Consider the following 24,010-nt stretch of genomic DNA (forward strand, 5'->3'; position numbering starts at 1 on the left):
AAAAGCCAACATTTCTAGCCTACCCTAAGCCTCGTTGATCAAGGACCAGAAGATTGCAACGAAAGAAAAAGACGTATCAACAATGGGTGCCAGTTACATTGCTAGAAACCAAGATTTTTACCATGGTAATACACAAATTTGGGTACCAAAGCAGAAAAGAACAACTACTACAAAAGTACCACATGCTGTCACTCAACAACAACTGCAAGTAACGCAAAGGACAAAGAAGGTATGGGTATGCAAGACGGTTGAACCTTTAAAGGAACAACACCCATTACCAACAACATCGACACAACGAGCTAAAAGAGCAGAACCACAAGAACCTACCTGGAGAATGGTGGACACCTCACCCATCATTCAAAAGGTACATAGAGCAAGTAAATATCACAAGAATCTAGGAGCTCGAGGCCATAATCAGAGCACAAAAGGTGGAAGCAGAAGAGCAAAGAAAGGAACAGGAAAAGCAATTACAGGAGTTAAGGGCAGAAAAAGAAAAAGAACTACAAGAATTCCACCAAGCGGCAAAACAGGACAATAGATAGCTCTACAAATAGAACCAAGTACTTGAGCAGACACTTGAGCAGACACTGGCAGAGCAACAAAAGAAGTTATACAGCCTACAACAACAAGTACAGCAGCTCCAGCAAGCCCCAACCCTTCCAGCACAAGTCGATGACACCATGGAAACCGAGAACAAAATTTTGTTGAGTGCAATTGCTGATTTGGTTGAGTGCAGTTGCTGATTTGTTTGAATTATCCTTAGAACCTCGAACTGTAGAACAAACCCTTAATTATTACTATGGAGCCATAGTTTCATCCTCTCTCCAACACCAGCTAGACCTAATCCACCCCTTAAAGCCCAGCCAATTTCGCCGCCTCCTCCAAAAACAATCCTTGTACACATATGCTATCTTAGCAATGGCATATTTCAACGGTGATTTAACTCTGAATGATCAAGCTAAAATGTACCAATTGCCCATCCATCCTATTATACTAAACCTCCTAGCCTGGTGTAGATGTATATCAAATTCTCATTCTTTTCCACCAGAGCTTCTGATCTTAGAACTATCTAAACCTATAGACCTGGAAGATTATCCATACCCCCATGCCCAATTGTCACGGGGGCGTGAAATTCTAAGTACTTTAATGTACTACAAGACCGTGACAACTTTGGTTTTAAAAGTCCAAGCATGGGCTTAATAATGTGTAATTAAACGCGGCATGGTGCCTATCACATAAGCGTAATTAATCCCTAGGCCCAAAGGCATTCCAAGGAATTAAAAGAGTGGTTGTTGGGAAATGATGATGTGGCATTTTTAATGGGCCCCGTAGAGGGCCATGTACCTTCAGTGGCCCCCCTAGAGTTCCAGGTGGCTCTAGTGCCTTCTACATGCTCCTTTGCTATTCCTGGACCTTCCTGGGCCTTCTAAACTTCACATGTGTGGTTTTCTCTCTCATCTTCTCCCTTTGTTGAGATTTTGGACTGGTTTTTCAGCCTCCTTCAGCTGAATTCCGTTTTTTTTCATAACTCCTCACCCGTTTGGATTCCTCGACTTCCGTTTGGCCCGATGGCTTCCCCTCTGCCTCCCCTTCATAGTGATATGCTTTTCCCTCCGTGCGTTTGGTAGAACGGGCAGAGCTGAGCACTTCTTTTGATGGTCGAATTTGCAAAAGTGGCTTTTGCTAGACCTTTTTGCTTCTACCGCCTCCTGGGCCTCTCCTCTTGCAAAGCTACAGCTTTTTGTTGAATTTCGAGTGGTCCTATACGCTGGTTGACTGGTTTTTCTCAGTTTTGGAGGACTTTCCGGCGATGAAACTTCTGCAAAACCTTCTCAATGCATTCCTCTCTGAAGCACGCTTCTTTTGAGCTCAAGAACTCCCACTTCTTCGTGACATAAGTGCTTCTTTTCGCATTTTTCAATGGAATTCTTACTGGTCGGCTCTTGTAAATGCTCTTTCTTCATGCTTTTGCACTCCTCTTTGGCTGAGAATGCAATTGGGCATTGGCTACTATGTCCTCTTGGCGATTGAGGACTTGGTTCGAGTTTTCAGGGCTTGGTGAGTTGTGATTTTGCTACTCCAATTTCTTTTTGCCATAAGCTATTGGTTGGCCTCGTGTGGTGCCTCTTTCTTGGCTCACAAGTGCCCAGGCAGTGCTACATGAGTCATTCTTTGTTTGGGTACTTTGCTGATTTTATTTTGGAGCTTTGAAAAGCTTTGTGAATGCCATCTGGAAACCACTCAAAGAGAGTGCAGCTGGGGTGCAGTGTGATTGCATCTGGACAACCAATGGAATTGCACTCGGAAAAGAGAATGCCTTTGGATTGAGCCTTTGGGTTAAGTGCACTTATGTGATGGTGTTCTATGCTTGAAAGCCTTGCAAAGGCTTAGTGAATTGGGGCTGTGTGCTCAGTTGCAGGGAAGGTCTCCTAGATGCAACTTGTAATCATTTCACTGTGAAATATAAAGAAATACTGAAAGGGGCGCCACGGTGTTTGGGGCCAATCGGGTGCACTTGTCTATGTCTGTTGAGCAGGGGCATTCTAGCCTCCATCCCTTTTTCAGTGGTTTTGTTTGTGAACAAATGGGTATTAATGGTTGTGATATATGCTTTGTGAGCTGTAAATAAGTGCTGAAGTGATTAAAGGTTTAGTTCCACTGCCCTCTGAGTGATTAGAGGCCGGTTTCATTGGTTCCATGGCCGGGATGAAAGAGGTACAAAAAGTACAGCCAGTGCAACAATATGAGCAGCCAGCACAAGGCCTTGGTTTGGGTACTTCTACTCCTCAAAATAATAATGTGCAGTGCATAAATGTGGCTCAACCACCTCAGCCATATTTGAGGCAGCAACCTGTACAGATTCTATCTTTGATGCTATGTTGATTTCACCGCCAATTGGGCATAGAAAGCAAGCCATGTATGACAATGTGGGAATGCATCCACGCATGCAAGCCACAACATATGCTCCCATGCCTAATGTTCAGCCAAGCATGGCTCTCCCTAGTGAAGGGAATATACAGCCATCTTTGGGAGAGCCAATATCAAATGTATATAAATAATTTAAGGATAGTGGTTCTCATGTCAAGTTTGATACATATAATGGAGTATAGGACAGGTACAAAGCCCTCACATTCCTTCAACAATTTGATGCTGCATTTCTTGGGGGTTTGTTTACAAAAGCATCCAAGATGAGGAAGGTCGCCACATTTTTGAAAGGCAATGCACTTAAGTGGTACACCAACCTTATGCTTCATGGAAATGCACCTGCTACTTGGCTGGAATTTAAGCAAGTGTTCTCTTCTACTTGGCTCACTCCAACTTTTGAAGTTGAAGTACTTTCACACTGGCATGACTTGTCATACAAACTTTGCAAGAATCTTGATGATTACACCCAGAGGTTTTGGGATGTTTTGCTGCCATTGAGCTCTTACAGGCATGTTTCTTTGAACGAGCAAATAGAGAGGTACTGTTGTGTATTGCCTAGTGAGCTACGTGATTATTGCATCAAAACCAAGGTGGGTTCTATGACTCAATTAATTGAGAATGCAAGGACAGCATATGCATGGATGCAGGAGAAGAATTTGGGCTTTATGGACAGGAAAAAAGAAGACAACAAACGAGCTGCCAAACACCAGGATAAGGACATCAAATCTAAAAATAAAAATTATGGCAAACGACCGTTTCAAAAGGGAGGAAAAGCCCAATTCAAAGCTGGTCAAAGGCGTGGACAGCCTAATAAACAGCCCCGTACCAAGTTATCTGATGAAGAGAAAAAGTCACTCATGGAGCAAAACAAATGTTTTATATGCAAAGGAGAGGGACACCGCTCTTATGATTGCCCATTCAAGAAAAGAGACAAGCCAGATGATGATAAGAATGGTGATAAACAGGCTAATCGGAAGGGCAAAAAGCCTAAACCTTCCGCAGGACTTCTTCCAGATGTGATTGGGAGTTTGCGACATGCACATGATGAAGAGGAAATGAAAAAGACTGAAATGTGCAGAGCATGGGGAAAAATCAGAAATCAGAATTGTTTGTTTTTCTTTGATTCTGGGGCAAAGGCGAATTTCATAACTCCTAATATGGCAGGAAGGCTTGGCATCAAGCTTGAGGAAATGGGGCCATCCGGCATGTGTGATATGGCCAACCCTGAACTCAACACACCTGTCACTCCTATCATTGGCAAGTTGAGGATGCATATCCAGGGATATCAGGATGCAGAGGACTTCTACATTATGCCTTTGCCAGAGTGTGATGCTTTGCTTGGGATGCCTTGGATGTATAGGGTGGGGGCTGATGTGCAGATGAGGAACAAGAAGATTTCTTTAACTCATAGAGGAAAAAATCATGTACTTGATGTAAAGTTGAAAGGGGAGTCCATCCCTGTAGTTTCAGCTTCTTGTATTTCCAATGTAATAAAGCATCATATTTCAGTGTACTTGATTTTTGTCAAAGAGAACAGCCAACCAGTTCAGGAAGGCTCTACTCTTTCTGCTTTAGATAGAGAAAGGGCTGCTTTTATTTCAGATTTTCAGGATTGGTTCTCAGATGCACTTCCTCAAGAACTACCTCCCAAGAGGCCCGAGGATCATCAAATTGATATAATTTCAGGAAGCTCACCACCTAATATACCTCCCTATCGTGTCAGTAAGGCACAACAGGAAGAGATAATGTCACAAGTGAAGGAACTCTTGGAAAAGGAATTAATACAGCCAAGTAATTCTCCTTACTGTTCCCCTATGTTGCTTGTGCAAAAGAAGGATGGCAGTTGGAGAATGTGTATTGATTATAGGGCTTTGAATAAAGTCACAATTAAGAACCATTTTCCAGTTCCACGCATTGATGATATATTGGATCGGTTGGAAGGTTCCTCAATGTTCAATCGTATTGACCTTAAAAGTGGATACCATCAGATAAGGATACGGCCTGAAGATGTCTACAAGACTGCCTTCCGCACTTCATTTGGCTTATATGAGTTCCTTGTGATGCCTTTTGGTTTGACTAATGCACCAGCCACTTTCAATAGAATGATGGATAGAATTTTTAGAGCACACAGAAAGTTTGTGGGCACTTTCTTCGATGACATCATTGTGTTCTCTAAAAATGAGCAGGAGCACAGGAAACACCTCACTATTGTGTTTCAAGAGTTGAAAAGATACAAGCTATTAATAAACACCAAGAAAAGTGAGTTCTTTATGCATGAGATTCATTTTCTCGGTCATATAGTGTCAAAGGATGGAGTCAAGATGGATCCTGCAAAAGTTGAGGCCATAAGGAGTTGGCCAATTTTGAAAAATCTGCATGAAGTCAGAAGCTTTCTTGGGTTGTGTTCATACTATCGGAGGTTTATAAATGATTCGAGATCACCGGCTGAGTAAGGAGATGTCTAAGACTCTGGTGATCAGTCTTAATGAGTAACTTAGAACCCATAAGATAGTGTTTCTAGAGTTTAAGGGCATGCACCATAGCAGCTAATTCTTTATCATACGTGGAATAGTTTAGCTCTGCTGGTTTTAATTTACGTGACTTGAATGCAATTGGATGGTTATCTTGCATGAGCACATCCCCAAACCCTGTCCACTAGCATCAGTAACCATGACAAAGAAGGGTCTCTTTAAGTCTGGCATGGTCAAAACTGGTGTGTGCGTCATTGCACCCTTAAGTCGTTGAAAAGCTAAAGTGTGCTGCTCACCCCAAGAGAAAGCACGAGTCTTACGCAATAGTTCGGTCAATGGATGTGCCTTGTATGCAAAATTTCTAACAAATCTGCGATAGAAACTACACAGACCTAGAAAAGATCGTAACTCATGGATATCTTTAGGCTGTGGCCAGTTTACTATCACTTCTATCTTCTTGGGATCTACTCGAATGCCTTTAGCTAAAACAATGTGTCCAAGATATTCAATTTCAGACTGGAAAAAAGAACTTTTCTTCGGGTTAGCATACAGTTGGTTCTCATGTAAAAGAGAGAAAACAAGATCCAAGTGTTTCTTATGTTCCTCTCAACTCTTGCTATAAATCATGATATCATCAAAGAAAACTATCACAAAGTCTTGATAGGGTAGGAAGATACGATTCATCATTTGAAAATAAGACACTATGTTCTTTTTTGTGCAATAGTGTAGTCATATGTAACTAAGAAGTACGAAAATAAGATGCACTTTTACCTGAATAACACTTGCTTGAAGGGGTGTAGTCAGCATCTTTAGTGTCGTTGTCCTCATCCTCGCCCTCTTGCTTGAAATATTTATCATGGGATCCATCATCAATGTAGGTGATCCGTGCAGAGTTGTTGCGCTGACTATTATCATTGGTACGTCCATTGGTTCTTCCTCCATTGCCTACGTTGTTGTTGGTAGCATTCTTTGCTTGGGTACATGTCTTGTGTGTAGCAAATGTATTCTTTGGACATTCATAAGAGTAGTGTCCCTTCTCTTTGCATTCATAACATGTGACAAGTTCTTTGGTTCTTCGATTAATACATGACATAGCAGGTTTTCAATTAGACTTACCATTATATCTACCAACTTTACCACTTACACCCTCCTGCTTGAAGTATGAAGTACGCTTCTTTGCTCGAGGGGTGCGAGTAGCAAAGCTTCTTCGCTGCTTTCTTTCTGACTCTAATGCCAAATCCATAGCATCAGAAGCTGTAGATGGTCGAAGCATACGTACATCAGCACGAATAGTAGGACGTAAACCCTTAACAAAGGTATGACATTGCTCCTTTCGGGACACTTTCTCAATGGTTTGCAATTAAAGTAGAGAGGAAAGATATTTCTCGGTGTGTATGCGTCCACACTCTCATTATCCAACTGCCTCAATCTTCGCCATTGCCTGCGAGTATCCTCTTCAAACTGTGTAGATAGGAAGCGCTTCTTGATTTTATCTTTGAATGCTTCCCATGTCTTTGGAACATGAGTGCTTTCGGCAACCACACTCCACCATAATTGTGCACTGCTTGTCATGTGACTTGCAGCAAGTTTTACCTTCTCGATCTCTTCGTACCGTTCTCCCAAAAAGTATTGATTGAAAGAACTAATCCACGTAAGTAAAGCTTGTCCATCTCTTTTACCATCATATTTTGGAAAAGAAAAAGTTTTGCGATTAATCTTACTAGACTTCTTCTTATTATGAAGCTTGAGTGCTTTCAAGATGGCCTTTCCCACATTGTCTTCATCGCTGGACTCATGTGAAGGAGTAGTGTCATGATGTCGTCGTAGTGAAGTCTTCACATGTCGCTTCTTCTTCCTTTGATGTCTCATCTTGCTTCTTCCACGCTCACTATCACTGGAGTCTGATGATTTGTTGCTTTCATGTTTTTCATCATCTCTGTCCATACGCTTCTTTGTGACTTCAGTCATCTCCTTTAACACTCGATTTGCACGTTCTTCGTTGGCTTTATGCATGTTGCACATGTTGCGCATGTACTCAAGTTCTTGCTCAAGGTCCCGTGCATGATGTTTCCATGCATCCAGTGAATTTGATGCATGCATAGGTTCCTCGTCCTCAATCGATATAGATGGCTTCCAAGTTGTTGTCACTTGGCGTAGAGCATCTTCAATTTCTTGACGTTGTTGCTTCTCATGCTGATAGCGTTCTCGCCATTCTTCCTCAGTAAGTGTCATCGGTGTTGAACTTCTTATTGACCGATGGTGATCATTTTCCACATCCTCATCATGATGTAGATCTTCAAGATAACCTATCTCTGATGGAATACGCCTTCCAGACATAGTTAAATATGTGCACGGTGCAAAGAAGAAATCACTATGAAAGGAAATACACACAAACACAAGACTTATCTCAATTCGGTTTCCAAGCTTTGAAAGCAGCTATTTGTCGAATAGTATCTCTGTGGGCTCTCGAACTCACACGATTCCAACAAGTGAATCCATGTTGCACGGTACAAAGCAAAGCTCGTGTCCAATAGCACTTGTAGACTACCTCCTGCTCTTGTGAACACTTGCTTTTGAGATTCTCCTCTTCCAAAATCTGTTGGGTTGCTCCCTTGTTTGCACTTTTGCCTTGAAGGATATCTTTATGATTAGGAACTTCAAAGAATAGAGCAACAAAGTGACTTGACCTAGTGGATAGTCACCAATTGTTAAGCGGACTTGAGCTAGAACAGTACCGGGATGGGGGACCTCCTGAGAAGTTTTTAAGAGCAATCTCCCAAGGCTTCCTCGCGTGCATCCAACGGTGCCTTCGATGCTAGGTATGCCAAGGACTATGCCTTCGGTGCCAGGTATACCAAGGACTATGCCTTGGTCATCGCCTTTGTCATATGCTTGGAAGAGCTAGGACGCGGGTGTGCGTTTGCAAGCTTCTACTTGTCTGCGTACGGTCGACTTCTTTTGCTGCGATTTTTATTTCTTTGCCTCGTTTTTTTGCATGCGAGCCGTTTTGCGTTGTTCGCTTCTGCTACTTCAAACTTCGTTGCGCTCTTGTACACGGTGTCCGCAATCTGATGCGTGCTGCGATTTCTTGTTCGAGGACTCGAGGTGCGTGTGCTTCCCGTGCTATGCATGACGAAACCTTAGCTCTGATACCACTGCGATGGGAAATTCTCGCAAAACCTGCAAATCCTTAAAAAACACAGCAACTCTTCGAAAATACGCATAACCTCTTAAAACTCACAAACGGAAGAGACAGAACAAGCGTGCTGGGTACTATCTCCCCCCATAGGAGTGGTGCTCTCCTTCCACCTCCCTATGTATTTATGTATATTTCTCAAAAAAGCTTCCGAGCAAAAAATCATACAAAAGCCTCTATGCTTTCCTCCATGCACTCTTTTACGAAAAGCCCATCCACCTTCTAGAATAGTTGGCTTTTTTTAAAAATAAAGCTTTTTCTAACTTTAGTTTATTCACTTAGCCAAGCCACTAATATTTCAAATTTTAAATATGTACATAAGCTTTTGTAATATAAAAAATTAGGCATAAGCCTTATTCATCCCCGCATCACTGGAGTTGCGTCTACGCGCTTAAAATATGGCAGATCATGCTTGCCAAACAGATGCCATCGCCCGATCAATTACTCTTCCCCTGGATTCACACGATCAATAGTAATGAAATATTTCAAGCATAAGATAACCTTGGAATTAATCACCACAATCAATCAACCTTTCAGTATTATAGCAACCCGAAATCAATAAATCACAGATGAATGATGCACACATGCGACACATACCATCTCATGGTGCACTTGATGCTACACATGAATAAAATCGTACGGATGGTGCACACATGCTACACATACCGTCATCGTGTAAGTGGTGCACACAATGCTACACACTCATATAGCCCGCAGTCGTATATCCAATCATGTAGGAGCACACATGCATCACTACAGAACTAAATACTGAAGGATTATATTAATGGGATAATTTCAATTCTCGTAATAGTTGTAGACGGCGATGACGTTGTGAATGAAGAGCGACGACGAAGGTTATGACGGGTTGATCATGGGCTGCCGACGAAAACAAAGACGGACAGAGACGGAACGTCGATGGCAGAATCGATAGAGATGACGGCGGTAATACGACGGAATGGCCCACGAACTCACAAGCAGGTTGACGGAATGGTGGTGAGCTGATAAACAGGCGAGCAACAGGAGTTGACGCCGGGCTGATGGAATGTATGCCGAGCTGACAAATTTGACGAACAACAATGATAGAACTGGGCGATTGCAAAGAGACGGATTTGCACAAGGAGGGTGATGGAATGTAGGCAACGACGGAAATAGGTTGAATGGCGACGAGTTTGGTGACGAATTGTCAACAAAGTGGCTCACAAAAGCAATATCTCGTGTTGTTGAGGATTTGCTTACGCAGGCTCTTGTAGTGGTGGCAATTCTGGATGGAGAAGCTAGGCAATAAACTACAAATGCACGGGCTATTGAAAGCAGTGACGCTAGGGGTGGCGGGTGTGTTAAATTGTATGGCAATGGTGGCGTACTTGCAGGGGCTAAGGGGATCGGTGTCATGATTTGGGCAAGCTAAGAAGTAAAGGAAGGCAAGAGGGGAGGTGGTAGGCATGGGGGGAAGCAAGCAGGAGGAGGAGGAGGAGGAGGAGGAAGGTGCTCCCCCGGAAGGGGAAAAAAAGAAAAAAGAGGCAAAAGAAAAGGAAGAAGAAGTAGAGGGTGCAGCAGCAATGGAGGAGTGCATCAAAAGAAAAGGAAGAAGTAGAGGAGTGCAGCAGCAATGGAAGAGTGCCCATAACGGTGTAATCTGCTAAAAATAACCGCATCAAATGCTTGCATAAATCCATAAAAATCTCGGCACCATCAACTCGGATCGGAACGCAGTAAAAAGGAAAAGCAGATCCCTCGACAAGACCCACACGGCTGTAGTAAAAGCCCCATGATTAGGATCCATCTGTTATGTCGAATAAAATAAAATAAATAAATAAAATGACACAGAGACAGATGTCATCATGCCTATCCTGATCCACTGATACCAAACTATATACATACGGCATCCGACACCAAGGCCAATCAAAGTGCCATCCAATAGCAACCCAAGATATCAGTACCACCATGAAACCAGCTATAGACACTGCCATAAATGTGATGCCACTGGTGGACCCAATGAGAACCACCTACATGCAACTGCATAGCATCTAGCCAAATGCATCCTACAGAAAAAAATCCACCAGTTGTTGGCAACAATCGCAAATACCATGATAAGAATATCATGGCATCTACCATAACTGCATCTGTTGTCAATACAAGCACTGATCTGCTGACATGGCCCTCATACACATAAAAAATGTAATGCAGTATTGAGACCACTGCCTCTACAACTGACTAACCCAACACATGGGGCATACTGACACCAGCTGCATGGGTAGAAACCCAAAAAATCAATGCATCAGCATGACCCCCAAATCAAATAATGCATGTCAAATATATATCCGATGAGGGTCCACTGCAAAACCACTATAAGAATACATGACATATACCATAATCCGATGGTTCCCAACCATCACAGCATTGACACATAAGTACCATGCCATACCGGCAGAACACCATAACATCAAAACACTGCTGCAAAGATCATTAGATATGGCATGAAGGATTAGTCATCAGTCTATATGGGACATAGATACATCATCCTAAAATACATCCAAAAAAAATGACTATCCATCATCATGTCATCCTGACAGTAAGGCATACTATCCAGCCATAGCCTCGGCAGCATCCATAACATACCCACTAATCCACACTAATCCATGGCATGACTAATCCACTGCAACCTACCACCAGTCATGCATAAATGGCATACTTGTAATCACCATGGAAATCATCCAGAAGCATAAAAAATATCACTATAAAACAACCTCCTGGCAATGCATAGACGGTAGAGTCCAATGCAAATCCAATGGCATAAGAAGTAAATGCCGCTGCACAATATCCAAGTAACCCATCCTGCAAGGAAACAATGTGGCATGCATAACATCTATGCCCTACTGGCATATACAATAGCTATAGTCACCAGCATAAGCATCAGGCCCGTCCATCACCAAAACAAACTTGGCATAACATCAAAAAGATACAATGGTGCATAATACCCATGGCCCAACTAATCCCAAAGCATCAGTCATAACCACCATCATTAGCATGGCCATGCAACTGGTCACAGTGTCCCATACCAACATCGTGTGAGTCCAGGCATAGACCATAGAACAACTAGCACCGCCATGTGTTGCAAGAGACTAGCCATGTGCTCGGAACACCATCACCTGCTGCAAGGTATAAAAAACCAAAAGCCCACAATGCATCCTAACACACCATATGCAATTCCCTTGAACAAGATGATCATATAATGCCCAGCCAAATGATAAAACAACCCAATCATGCTGTGCATAAATGCGGAGAGAATGCTGGCACATAGGGATATGCAATGCAGTCATAGTCAGTAGTGTCTAATGCAGTGGAAAACGGTGAGTGCATATGCAAACACAAAGAGAGTAGTTGATGCCGATGTCAATACCAAATCACTCCACTCAACTTACCACACTCGGTTACATATGTTCCAGGATGCTCGAGGTCTCAACCCACCCCTACCATCACTCAGCTAGTAGGATGAGGCAGTTCCCAACTCACACCCACGACTCACTGTCTCATTCAGGCGAGATGGGACCTAACATCAACATCTCCAGATCGAAATGACAGATCAAAAAAATAGAAAGTGCAGGTGAAAAATGTGAGTGCACAGGTAAATGTGACTGCTAGGTGACAGGTCTAACATGGACCAAGCCTAGACCCACCATGTCTCTCCCATCCAGAGATGTCCAAGCAGCTGCCGTGCAAGTGCAGTGCACAAATAAAATGCAGAAAAAACCCATCTAGGACACCCATCTAATCCTAGATGTCGGCATGGTCGGAATGACGTCTAAGTAATCGGTGGTCCATCCACTCAGCCTCACAGTGTCCTCACAACTGCCTGATAGCATGGATTGGCTCACCGATCCCTCAGGCACCATCCCCACTCAGCTCACTAAAGGGTCGGAAGATACGGCACTGAACCCTCACCCAAGTGACACAGTTAGCACTAACCATACCACATCCGACTGACAATAGTCCAAACAAAAAATAAAATGAAGCACACAACACAAAATCAAGCAAAAATCATACCAATCACTGGCAAACAAAACAAAAAATTGGAGAATACACCCAGTTAGACTGAACTCAGCTACCACAGGGCTATAGACTCACGATGCCCCAAATGACCCTGTGCTGCTGCTTATATAGAGTTGTCTGTGTAGCATTGCGGTGCTCCGATGCCATCGCGGTGGCACAAATTTGCCTTGGCCAAATTTTGGGCATTTTGGGATTCTGTGATGCTTCAACTTGTTGCTCCTGGACTTCTAGAGGTGTATTCTCACTATTCTGATGCCATCCACACACTTTTCTGACACTTAATTTTGTAGCCACATAGTGACGTTAGGCAACAAAATTGTTGTTTTTGAGTTGTTTCTAGTGTTCTGGAGGCTTGTCCTGCTACAGAGGTCCTGTTCAAGACTTCTATTAGCTCTAGAACCCTGTAGCCACGTGGTGGAAGTGTGGCCACGTAGTGAAATTGGAGGTGTTCTTGGGGTACAATTTGAGTTCTTTCATGATGAGAGGCTTATCTTAGGTGCCTGGGTGTTGTTCCTTGAGTCTTGTCTCCCTTGAATTTTGTAGCCCCGTAGTGGACTTGTAGCCACGTAGTGACTGTGAGAGCTTTCTGAACATGTATTCGGGTTCTTGAGGGTTGGATTAACCATACTTGCCTTGGGAGGTTCCCTTGTGATTCTTGTTGAATTCGCAGCAACTTCAAAATTGTAGCCCCGTTGTTAACCTGTGGCCACGTAGTGAAGTTACACATGTGAACTTATTCTTTTGATGAATTTCTTGGTATGGAGGTCTTCCATACACTCTGGAGAGGTTATCTACCAACTCTGGTTCACTTCTGAAACACTTTATTTTTGTAGCCACATAGTGGTTCTGTAGCATGTAGTGAAGTTATGGGCCTTAATTGATCATTTCTTCAGAGTTTCAGTGCTATTCCTTGTCCAGGCAGGTTATAGAGCATGCCTATCAATCTTGGTGATATTTTGACATGGTCAATATTCTGTGGCCACGTAGTGACTTCTATAACCACGTAGTGCGTCTTGGTTGCTGGTTTTGCCTCTTAGTCTCCTTGCTTGTGCTGTGAAGTGCACTGTGTGGGTGCTATTTATAGTGAATGTGCTTGGAATGCAATGTGGGTGCCTTGTGGTAGTGTTGGAATATTTCTATGAATGGTAAGGGATAATGATCCCTCACAGTGGCTGCATTGACTTTGTTGATTGGAACTGCTAGCGCTTCCTTGTGGGAGCTGCTTCGTATGCGATTGTGCGATGTTGTCATGGACACCGTCCTTGGATTCAATCCAAGTTGCTAGACAATCGTAAGGGGGAGGGGAATGAGAAGAAGAGAAGGGAAACGTGAGTGTGGTGAAGGGGGAATCGATCGTAGTCGTAGCAACAATGACAAGAGTAAAAGAAAGAGGCAATGGACACCAACACAAGGATGAAGGAAACTTGCTCTCTATTCCACAACTCAAGCAATAGGAAGAATGAAGACCAAGTAAACATTCTTGGCTTTTATACATAGACCTTTTGAAGGGAGGTTTAACCCTATATTCTTGCCTAGCTTCTTAGCCCTTATTTGGCACTATTGGCCCATGGCCTATAATGAATCTGAATACAATGGTTTGCATAATGAATCATAATACAATGATTTGCCAAAATGGCGTAATAGGATGTGCATAGATGGGCATACACCAGTTGAAATGGAATGGCACTCACATGCATGTCTGCACATGAAAAGAAATGACACATTCAGCCCTTGCCTAACATGGCATTAAAACCCCTTTTTCTTTCATCAACCTGAAAATCAATAACTTGGAAGTCACAAATGCAATTGTTCACTCTTCACCTTAGACCCCTGCACTCTTAGGTCAATGCCTATGCCTTGTGGTATGTGCTTGTGGGTGCACCCATAGCATATGTGTGTGATGGTAGGAATACCTGTGCTATAACGACAATTGTGATAAGGTGGCGACCTTCACAGTGAGATATACTTTCCCCGTCTCAAGATCCCATCCTTGTGGTTTGGTAGGGCCGGTTGACCCTAGTCATCCACAAGCCCAAGTAACCAAACTTTGTCAGAATTCATCTACATACCCCACAACCTTCCAAAAACCTTCTAAAAACATTCCAACACACTTAAAATCTTCCAAAATTTCTTCTCAAAAATCTCCAAGCTTCCCCTCCAAAATCTCCATTTCCCTCAATTTCACCCTCAAACCTTCTCAACCATGGCCGATAGCACTCAACCAACCAATCTCGACACCACCCCACATGAGCAGACCCATGAAAAACCCCTCAACCTTGAAGAATCATATGTCTTCCTAAAGATCTCCAAGGAGGGAATACTACAGGAATATGATGTAGCAGGAGGGATCCCCATAATAAGGAACCTCACCATCGAGCAACCTGAAGGGGAAGTGGCCTCTTCATCTCAACAAGTACAGCTAAGGAAGGTTTACAAAAAATACGAGGCAATAACTGGCTGGGATGATAGGCAAACAACCTTCACTTTCAGACCAGAGTTGCTTGGGAATTGAATGGATGGCACTTCTAAATGGCCAGACAGTTCATTGTGCATATGACTACTTCACTTACCGACATGATAGGATGGAGAGGTGCCGACTCATTTATCCTACCCCCGAATGCTTACAAGCATTGCATGATCCAGAAAAGAAACCTCATCTGATTGAAATGGGATTAGGCCCAGTCATTAAGTATTTGCCATGCAAACTGGACTTGCAAAGGGTATGCCAATTCGTATCGCATTATCGTAAGGAGGGAACCCACCACAAGACAATGATTAGAGGTAAAGACGGAGCAGACTGGATGGAGCTAAAGGTGAATCTCAACACCATAACCAAGGCCTTCAGCTTCCCAATAATTCAAAAGTAGTTCACTAAGACCAAGAACCTCAAAAAAGACCTTGGAAATTTCATAAATATGGAAATTGATCAAAGGAAACACAAGAACATCATCTACTTCCATGAACTAACTAGACAAGAAATGGTAAAACTTGCCAGGTGTTTACCTTTTCTACTGCAAATGCACCATCATGACCACCCAGCACAGATAGCCGAATTCATGTTGGAAAAACTGCTTAATAAACCAGAGTCTCACTGGGCCAAGTATTATGATGAAGAAATCTCCAAGGTATGTGAGGATAGTCATGGTAAGGTTTGCAACCCTTATATTGTCATGATAGCAGCATACAGACTAGCAGGTTGGCAAGTACCTATGGATGCGGTTTTTGGCCTGGTGGCACGAGCAACTGCACTTCAAAGACAAGGACCAGCCGAATCCAGCAGAGCTCCCATCTAGAGAGATAGACTAGTACCAGCAACCTTGCATCAAGGGTTGACAGACAAAGAACAACATTTAAGAGCCCAACAAGAAGCGGTCGACATAGAAGCAGCTAAGAAGTGAAAGGAGGAAACCAGAAGCAAAAGAGTCGAAAAGGCAGAAAACTTGCAACAACTACGTTGAAAAAGAAGAGGAGAGATAGCTCAACAATAATAAGAAGTTATTCATAGAGCAGCAGAAGAGTAGAGATGAAGAACCAGAGCACAAGGACACCAAGCAAGAAGAACACAAGGACCTTGAAAGCAACTATGAGATAAAAGCAAAGGCAAACAAGCCTCTACCCCCATACCACATGCATATCAAGAAGAACAAACAAGGATGGAAGGACAACTGGAGAAAATGGCACAAACTGGTTCTATGTTGCTATCAGCCCTAATTCCACTCCGCTCACCACTCACCACACTCACCACTTAACATCAAGCACTGCACCTAAAAGAACTTCCATTAGACAGCCCTTCAATTAAATCCAATAATTTTCTCTTATGAAAACTTAGTGAATGCAAACCAATACACAATGGATGTAATCTTTCTTCTATTTGTTTCATCATCTTTTGTTTATGAACACAACTGTCTCTCTCTCTCTCTCTTGGCCCTCGGGTTAAGGCCAACAAAGAAACATACCAATACAAGAGAAAACACGGTACCTATGGGTGATGATGGCAAAGCATCTCATTGGTTAAGATGTCTTGTCCCAATAAATTCTTCAAGGGTTACCAATCCCACCAGACTTTGGTTTGTTTTCATTGCCATGAGATGGGCCATAAGAAAGAGTTCTGTCCCAACAAGATGTCGAGACAACAACATTTCTAGAAAACTCTTGTCTGCTACCATTGCAATCAAATGGGTCACATTAGGAGGCATTATCCTTGGTGTGTTATGCGTGTATGTCGCTTATCATGAGGACACTAATCCCTCAACAATCTAAGCCTAATCTTGTTGACTGACCCACTTGTTGATTAAGTGCTTTGGAAAGATAGATCATTGCAAGATCTCCAATATTTGCAGGATTGGAAGACTTGTTTTGTTGGAATATCTCAAGTGAACTAGGATCGTGTCTCATTTAGACCATTGGAAACAAAAACAAAAACAAAAAATATTTCTGCTTTGGCATGTTTTGCATTATGTATTGTAAGTGTGATAGATCGTCGCATGTGCTACTAATGGATGTTGCAATGGAGTTGTTTTGAGTACCAAAGGTTATGCATGGCACGTGAAGATAGAACTTCATATCAGGTGCACTCAAACCTTTCTCTTGTTTTTTTTTTTTTTGGGTGATTTATTGGAATGCCGATTTTTGTTTTTATTTTTTATGCATGTAAATGAGTGAATGTGAATGTTTGTTTCTTTATGTATGGATGCAGTGTGGAATGGCGTAAGTGCTACTGGAATGTATAGCTAGATTACACTTCATGAACAAATGCTAGCTGGAGAATTACTAAACCATTTCCGACCTAGAGGCTAAGTAGTTTTAGGTTTGCTTAGAGTTTATTCAAGATATGTCGAGGGAGTATGCCAAGTACTTTAGTTAAGTCTTGAGTGATACCATTGTTGAACTTTCATATTCTAGTCTGATAGGTGAGCTATGAGTGGGAAGGATGCTCAATGGAAAGAATGTGCCAAGACTGTGCCAAGAAGATAACTGTCGCCTTAGGGATACTTGGTAGGTCCTTGGGAAGTTGGTTTTCCTTGACCGATGCCTTGGTTTCTAAGGGGTGGGACCTTGGTTTGAGAGAAAACACTATGAGAAAAAAATAAATAAATAATCAAGTGGATTTAAGCACTGAAGAAGTAGCATAGTTGATTCATGAGATGATCAGTGCCATGTAAGATTCTTGGTAGGTACTTGGGTATCTTAGGAGCCTGAGACCAATGCCTTAGTCTTCTTGGGTTGGGATCTTGTTGGAATCATGTAGAGGAAAATCAGATCATGTGAACTATGGAAAAAAGGAGCAATTCCAGCTTACTCGTTGACTTCCTATGAGAAGAGAAAATGATGGTTTGGCATCAATGAATGACAAGCAAATCTAGAGACTAAGGGCATAACCTTAGACATAGCTTGGCTAGGCTTTGGCTAGGACTAGATCTTACTTGGTTTCAAGATGGAATTATTTTAGTGCTTTTCTTTGCAGCAACCTTTTTGGAACTGTGGTTTAGTTATGCTATCCAGTACGGCATGAATCATGTGATTGAGTGATGACGTTGTGCTATTACGTATGAACATTGTGTTTCTGCTTTCCTGTTTGTATTATGGTGTGTTGTTTTGATGTATTGCAAGGGGATTCACCTCTGAGCCATGCTTCCATAGTCACTGAGTCTTGCAGGATTGTTTGTTGATTGACTAGTTGTGTGCTATGATTGATTTTTCAATTCGCGGGGATGTGAATTCTCTTAGTGGTGAATATATGTGGTAGCTAGGGTTAGCCTAGTTGGGGTCAATTTTTGATTTTTTCTTTTGATTGATAGAATGTAGTGTTTATTTGTGGATTTTTAGTGCTCTCTGCTATTAATCTTGTTTGTTTTGGAGTTTTGGTGAGCATACAGGTATCATGACATGGTATGGTTACCATTTCACCAAGGTGGATCGAGCGCCTAGCATGTGCCTAGGGGAGATGCAATGATATTTGGCAATGCAGGAGGCACGTTGCTTCATGGATATGCTTGGATATGTCTTACAGGGCTATGATGATGATGTTGAGAATGCTATGCCTATGGATCAGTTAGGCCATGGATGCAGCGGTTTATCTGCAGTGATGTGATGTTGGATTCAGTTTTGATTTGATGCCTATGCCAATGGGTTGATGCTATGTTTGGTAGCAGATGTGTTTATTGGTTCATGCTATGATGTTATTGTATTATTTCTAGGGCGACATAGTTGGTATGCAAGGTATCATGGTGTAAAAAAGGATGTGGTTATTGGATGCTATGCTGTGGAATATACGTCTTACCATTGGGGTGCATTAGATGCCATCTTTGTGCAGTGAACATGAGGGTGTTATGTGATGTTATCGATGCTTCTGTTATTGATGCTTCAATGTGCTACCGGATGGTCTTGCAGATGATATTTGCTTGGGATATCACAAATGTTTGTGTCTTGGATGCCATTGGCTTTTACTAGCAGTGGTTACATGGATTTCATGCATTTTGTAGGATGTTTGGGCTATTTTGGCTAGCCAGCTAAATGCATGTCATAGGATGTTATGATAGCATTGTAGAAATCTAGAGGGCATCATTTTGGCTTTTTACTGCATCATTATCTGCGCTACGGATGTGGAGATTTTTAAGGATTTGTATGTAGCAGGGATCCTGCTAAATTTGGCAAATCTCTAATTTAGTGGCACCAAATTAGCAGCAATGATGGGGCTTTTTTGATGGCCTTATGGAGCATGCTGAGGGCATCATTTCTTGTGTTTACTGCATTTGGATCAGAGTTGGTGGTATGGAGATTTGCTGGGATTTGTAGCGGAAAATGGTGCCACAACCATGACTTTTTTATGCAACAGTAGTGGGATTATTGCCGTATCGGTGGTTCCAGTGATGGGGCTTTTGTGGTAGCAGTCTTGTACATGCGGAGCACGCAGGCTCCTTGAAATGAGACCTGCACTGAAACAAGTTGTGGCAAGCCCAGAGTGGGGGATGCATGGCCGGCTCTTGGAATCTATTGTTATGACTTGTGCATAGGCAGTGATGAATTTTGGGCTGAGGCATCTCACATTGTTGATCTATGTGTGCCTATTGTGAAGCTGCTTAACCGAGTTGATGGAGATATGCCTTTTCTTGGTAAGGTGTATGAGGGGATGGATCAGATGATTGAGAATATCAGAGAAATAGAAAAGGATCCCCAAAGGTTGAGAGAATTGGAAGAGTTGGCTGTGAGCAGATGGAATCAATATTACTCTCCCATGCATGCAACTGCCTTTGTGTTGGACCCGGAGTTTCAACACAAGGCAAGTGCACAACAGACTGATGCAGAGGTTGTTCGTGGTTGGAACCTCACTCTTCAAAAGATGGTGCCAACTCGTGATGGACGGCGGAGGATAAAAGACCACCTTGCCAATTATCGCAAAGAAAGGCACGTATGGATGGCCAGATGCACAGGTAATATTAACTCATTTTAATTTTTAGATTTTAGGAACTTGTAATTTGTTATTTAATACAAAATTAGAAATCTGAAATTTATGAGTTTTGGAATTTCAGATTTCGAGTTGGGGCTATTACATGGTGGGAGGATTATGGAGCTGATTCCCTCGAGTTGCAAAAGCTTGCCATCCGCATTCTAAGCCAAGCTTGCACCTCCTCTCCTTGTGAGCATTTGTGGAGTAGCTTTGCCCATATCCACACAAACAAGAGAAATCGTCTGCGAATGCAACGGGCCAATGATCTTGTCTTTGTTAATGCAAACTTGCGTTTGCTTAACAAGATGAGACACAAGTATACGCATGACAAATATATTGGATTTCATAGCCCAGATGATGCCCACTCACCTGATGATGATGATTTGTTAGTAGAGGAGGATGATGATGCGGAGGAGGAGGAGGCAGAGGTTTAGGCTGACAAAATCAATTTCCCATTTTTCAAATGGTTGCGTGGCTAGGTTCATTGACAAGGGCATTCTATCCCAGTTTTGTGGTTTTGCCATCCTCGGACAAGGGTCACATCTTTTCATGAACACCGCCGCATCACTAAATAATGTTGGCCACCAAAGGCCTGCTTGAAGTACCTTTCATGCTGTGGTTTTGGCCACAAAGTGCCCTCCTGCAATCCCTAAGTACGCTTCATCTAGGATAAGAACAAACTCATCCTCTCTGACACATCTACGTATAATCCCATCCTTCCCTTGTTTGTTCATTTGTCTTGCAATAAGTTGATAAGAGCTGCATCTCTAATCAATCTTCTTGCTCTAGCTGTGTCAAGGGGTCTATCAGTGGGAAGTCCATTAGTCAAAAATGACAAATCTCTTTAGCCCATTCTGGAACTAAGTCGATCAAAAACAAGGGCGCATCTGGTAATTCATCGTCTACCCCTGTTGGCGGTTCTCCATTGGGAATTCTAGACATGTGGTCGGCAAGAACATGAGTTGCTGGGGCGTTAGTTAATCCAAACGGCATCTTGCAATATGCAAACACACCCCAAGTTGTGGAAAAGGCTATTTTGTGTTGATCCTTAGGATCAATGGACACTTGATTGTATCCAGAGAATCCATCTAGGAAACTATATGATATCCACATCTTGATCTTCATAAATTTGCTTACTTCGTGGTGCAACTTGGATCACGTACCACCATCTTGGATAAGAACGATATGGCTTGCCAATCTTTCAAGCACATGTTCAGTAAATGGCAAAGGATAATGATCCCTTACGATTGCTGCATTGACCTTTTTGAGGTCAACACATACTCATATTTTACCATTCTTCTTCGTTACGATCACGATGGGTGATACCCATCCTGTATGCTCAGTTTTGTATATGAATGCCGCATTGAGAAGTTTATCAATCTCCCCTTTTACCACTGTATCATACTTGGGATTCATATCGTAAGGTTTTTACTGCACTGGTTTAGCATCCTCTCTTATGGGAATTGTGTGTTGCACCACTTCTGGTGGTACACCTTTCATATCCTCGTATGACCAGACAACACAATCCTTGTATTCTTTCAACAGCACGATGAGGTCGCCCTCTTCTTCCTTGGTAAGATCCACTGACACAAAGACTAGTTTTGGGGTCTCTCTTGGTTCGCCCAAATTAATTTCTTTTACCTTTGCTGGCCCTTCATAGACTCCATCATCATACGTGTCAACTATCCTTTTAGCCTTTTCACATAATATATCTCTGTCTTGGATGGAATAATATTTAGAGTGTCCGAGGACATCCTTCAGGTTTTCCTCCTCCAAATACTTGTCTAAACCTTTATCAGGTGAAGATAGTCGAGATTTTTGCTTTGTATAGGTATCGCTCTTGCTATTGTTTCAAGTTTAGGTTCACATTGTTTCTTGGGTAGGGTTCCAATGGCTCCCTTGGATTGTTCTAATTTTAGAGCCCTTTCCTCACCCTTGTTTCTATCTTTCTGCCTCGACTCTCATGATGGTTCTTTGACTTTCATTGATCCTACTGGAATTAGAATCTCTTCCATTCTTCTACCCCAATCCTTCGTGAACTCGTGATCAGCCATGGTTGCATGCACATACAATAACCATTGAAGATCTGATTCTACATATGCTACCCCGTCATCATCCATTTTGGTTTTGGATGGATTTGGTATGACATTTTGATGCTTAACATGTTGTAAGTTTGGTTTAATGGGTAATGCATCATTAAGCTTCTTGTCATGCTTTACTAGATTGATCATTTGGAGAGGGACTATTGTGCTTTCCAAGCCACTCTCATCCTCTCTTTTTTTAGGTATGACATTTTGATGCTTAACATGTTGTAAGTTTGGTTTAATGGGTAATGCATCATTAAGCTTCTTGTCATGCTTTACTAGATTGATCATTTGGAGAGGGACTATTGTGCTTTCCAAGCCACTCTCATCCTCTCTTTTTTTAGGCACATCCATGGTTGCAAGTAAATGCATCCAATTATGTGAGTACTCGGGTTCAGGTCGAGGTGCGTACCATGTCTCATCAATATCTCCTCCCATTATCTTCTCATTTGTAACTTCAAACCGATTAACGATTGTTGTTCTAGCTATCGTCTTTGACTCAACAGCAAATAAATTGCCACCTAGTGGATGAGATTTCCATGTTGTTAAGTCCACTTTTGTTACAGAAGTCTCCTTTTTGAGATATATTGTGTTAGATGAGTATTCATGCACTATCCCTACTGATCTCAGAAATGGTCTCCCTAGAATTATGTCATACGACTCAATTGGATTCTTGAAATCCATGACTACAAACTAGATGTGATAGGTGATTCCAAAAGTTTTGATCTTTAGATCCTTCACCACACCAACTCGTCTAGTAGTGGTTCCGTCAGTCGACTTAACTATCAACAAGGTTTTTACCATGGGCGGTCTTCCCCATTCCTCCCAACATTGTTTGGTCATGTTGCTCACTCCTGCACCACCATCTAGGATAGCTTCAATTTTCCTATGATGATATGATATAGGAATGACTGCATTTGAGTCACGCTTTTAAAATATTGACCTAACTTATTGATAGGCACCATTGGAGTGTCATCTTCTAAGTTTGATCCTTCCTTAATTAGCTCTTCATCATGAATCTCTGTCATCGAGTTGAGATGCCCGTTCATCCAATCTAATAAGTCATGCCATAATGTTGGGTTTCCCCTAAGCAATGAAGCAATTGGCATTTTGACTTCCATCGACAAGAATGCTGCAAGTCCTGCGATAGCTCTCGATCCATGTCATCATGAAGGTTGTTAAGACCCTCATGTCTTAATCGTTCCATGACCGGATCCTCCTCAAACATACGATCCATCAGCAAAGGACTATCAATCAACAACGTATCCTCGTTCTTTAATGCTATGATGGAAGGTACTCTAATAGGTAATTTATGTGTTGGGTATTTTTTATGTTGTGGGAATTTAATGTCAACTGGCACCCTGGTTTCCACATTTATTTCTTGACATTCTTCTACAAGAGCTCTGGATTTCACTAGATTTTCATTTTCCTAGATGGGATTAGGATATTTGTGAAATCCACTGGGTGTATCTGGTCAAGGCTCTGGTCAAGGCTCTGTCCCCTTTTTATCATTTAAGTTGTCCTCTCGCTTACCTCCTTGGCTAACTTCATTTCTGAACTCCTTGTTGTTTATGAGGTTGCTACTGTGGCCGTGTCCTCATCAAAACCACTTTGAACTTTCACTTTATCTTGCCCCTTATCCAACTTAATCGCTTGCTTTTTGGGTGGGTTGTTTTGTGGTTTAGGAGTCTGTGATGTTCTTGCTTGACCTTATCTTTCTCTTTTGTGCAATTCTTGTGTGATCACCTTGGCTTGCATGCATGTGCTTGCGTTTAAGGATACTTGAGTGATGCGGCTGTGTTCAATTCCTAATAAGTTGAAACTTGTTGTTTTTGGA

Source organism: Dipteris shenzhenensis, chromosome 9 (assembly GCF_047967505.1).
Source record: "Dipteris shenzhenensis isolate YYH24624 ecotype China chromosome 9, Dip_SZ_1.0, whole genome shotgun sequence".
In the NCBI taxonomy this organism is placed as follows: domain Eukaryota; kingdom Viridiplantae; phylum Streptophyta; class Polypodiopsida; order Gleicheniales; family Dipteridaceae; genus Dipteris; species Dipteris shenzhenensis.